This window comes from Danio rerio, chromosome 6, assembly GCF_049306965.1.
Source record: "Danio rerio strain Tuebingen ecotype United States chromosome 6, GRCz12tu, whole genome shotgun sequence".
In the NCBI taxonomy this organism is placed as follows: domain Eukaryota; kingdom Metazoa; phylum Chordata; class Actinopteri; order Cypriniformes; family Danionidae; genus Danio; species Danio rerio.
The window spans coordinates 58531806-58535000 of NC_133181.1; positions in this window are offsets into that span (position 1 = coordinate 58531806).

Sequence of the window (3195 nt, forward strand, 5' to 3'; positions counted from 1 at the left end):
TGGTGCAGTGGGTAGCACATTCGCCTTACAGCAAGAAGGTCGCTGGTTCGAGCCTCTGCTGGGCCAGTTGGGGTTTCTGTGTGGAGTTTGCATGTTCTCCCTGTGTTGGCTTGGGTTTCCACCGAGTGCTCCTGTTTCTCCCACAGTCCAAACACATATGCTAGAGGTGAATTGGGTAGGCTAAATTGTCTGTAGTGTATGAGTGTGTATGGATGTTTCCCAGTGATTGGTTGCAGCTGGAAGGGCATCCGCTGCATGAAACATATGCTGGATAAGTTGGCGGTTCATTCCGCTGCGGTGACCCCAGATTAATAAAGGGACTAATGAATAAATGTTTCAGATAGTTGGCATGAAAATATAATAACTATTTAAATATAATGACTAAAACTAAAATAAACATTAATACACAACTTTTAAAAGACAACAATAAAGCACTCCATCTAAATTGACACAAAGAGCTTAGAAGTAACAAGAGGCGACACTCAATAGAACGTTTCATTGCAACAGCAGCGCCCAGCAACAGCTCCGGATTCTGCCATTTTGGAGTGAAAGCGATCGGCTGTCCATTGGATCTAATTGCTATCGCGATGGCAAGCAGCTGCTTTGTTTTTTTATTTATTTATTTATTTATTTATTTAAAAACCGCATTTAAGATGAGATACAACCTGAAAGACGACAATACAGCACTTACTATCACAATCATCGGCACTTTTAATAGTTTATTTTACAGACTTATAATATGCTGATTTTCTATTGGAGTTTTCATTCCAAAATGGCCGCCGCGCCATCTAGTGGCTGTTTCCCAAATTGCACTAGAGTGTCGCCTCTTGGTGATTCTATGCTCTCTGATTGGCAATTGTTTAGCTGAAATAGAAAACTAAATAAAAAATCTGGCCATTGAGAGGAAGATCTGATCTCTGCCTGTTAAGCGGAAGGTTAATGATAAAATGTTGGGAAATTATTTTTATTGTTTAATGATCTGTTTTATGATATTTTATAATCATAGTTGCATTGTTTTGGATTTTTATAACTCTTATACAACACAAAAGGAATTAAGATTTTAGTAAAAGTTTGTTTATTTTTTGACTGTGTTATTATTTTTATTACTTTTTGTTACACTTTATTTATACTATATTAATACATTTGTAAGTGTTTATAATATTATGTTACATATAAACCATTTTTCCCAGTGTTGGGTTGCGGATAGAAGGGTATTAGCTGCGTTAAACTTATGCTGGATAAGTTGGCGGTTCGTTCCACTGTGACAACCCCAGTTTAATTATAAGGAGCTAAGCTGAAAAGAAAATGAATGAATGAATGTATTAAAACCATTTCACTTTATTTCAGTGTTTTACTTTTCTTTGTTAATGATGTCTGATTTTAAATATGCTTGACTTGATGTGCTAAAATAACTAAAACTAAAATAAAAAACACAAAAAACTCAAAACAAATATAAAAAATAAAACTTAAAATAAATTACATTATAAAAAGATTGGAATATGTCTTATTTTACTTGACGTATTATTAAAATAAGTAAAATAAAAAAGGAAATTGGCATTACTAGAACCTGGTTGCCAATATGTACAAAAGCAGGTGATATACAGGCCACATTACGGATGGGACAAAAAAAATATATATATATATATAAATAATACAAAATATATAATAAAAATAATATTATATATATATATATATATATATATATATATATATATATATATATATATATATATATATATATATATATTTATATATATAAATATATATTTATATTTATATATAATATATATATAAATATATATTTATATTTATATATAATATATATTTATATTTATATATATATATAAATATATATATTTATATATATAAAAATAATTGAAAAAAAATTTGACCCGCGCCCCCAATAATTATTTGCCCCCCTTTTTCCCCCAATTTCTGTTTAACAAAGAGAAGATTTTTTCAACACATTTCTAAACATAATAGTTTTAATAACTCATCTCTAATAACTGATTTATTTTATCTTTGCCATGATGACAGTAAATAATATTAAGACACTTCTGTACAGATTAAAGTGACATTTAAAGGCTTAACTGGGTTAATTAGGTTAACTAGGCAGGTTAGGGTAATTAGGCAAGTTATTGTGTAACGATGGTTTGTTTTGTAGACTATCGGAAAAAAATTTGCCTAAAGGGGCTCATAATTTTGTCCTTAAAATGGTGTTTAAACATTAAAACTGATTTTATTCTTGCCGAAATAAAACAAATAAGACTTTTTTTCCCAGAAGAAAAAATATTATGAGACATACTGAACATTTCCTTGCTCTGTTAAACATCATTTGGGAAATATTTAAAAAGGGGAAAAAAATTCAAGGGGGGCTAATAATTCTGACTTCAACTGTATATATAAATACAACAATTATTTTGAAGGTAATACAATAATTTAAAGCATTTTAAAAGTAATGTATTTATCTTTTTAAATGTTCTCTGTCATTTTAATAAAAGCAAACTATTTTTTATTTTATTACTATTATTTGTACTGCAGACTATATTTGTCTCAGGGCTTGCTTGTTTAAGTATGTGTGTAAGAGAGTGATGTTTGTCAAGTTTGCAAGAAAACTCCAGAAAAACATGCTGCTCTCCATGAGCTATGGATGATTTTATAGGTGCAGGTATATTTAGTGACTAAAGCCATCCTTTTTCAGCTTTTAAAAAAATTGTGTCATTTTTGATTCTTTATAAAAACGTGTTCATCCTTTTCATTGATCACTGCGATATTTAAAAACCTTATGTTTCTGATTGTGCTTTTGGTAACTCGCCATGCTAGGCTACTGCTGTAAACAGACGCTAGAGGGAGACATCGACCTTCAGGTTTTTTTTATTTTAATTTTTTAAAGGGGGGGGCTTTTATGTCTAAACTGCATTTTAGATTGGTGAAAGTTGACATGTGTGTGATACATTGACCATATTAACTATACCTGCATATGTTTTTATATTATATTATATTATTAATTTTTTTATATTATATTATATTATATTATTATTATTTTATATTATATTATATTATATTTTATTATATTTTATTATATTATATTATATTATATTATATTATATTTTATTATATTTTATTATATTATATTATACTATATTATATTATATTATATTATATTATATTGTATTATATTATATTATATTATAT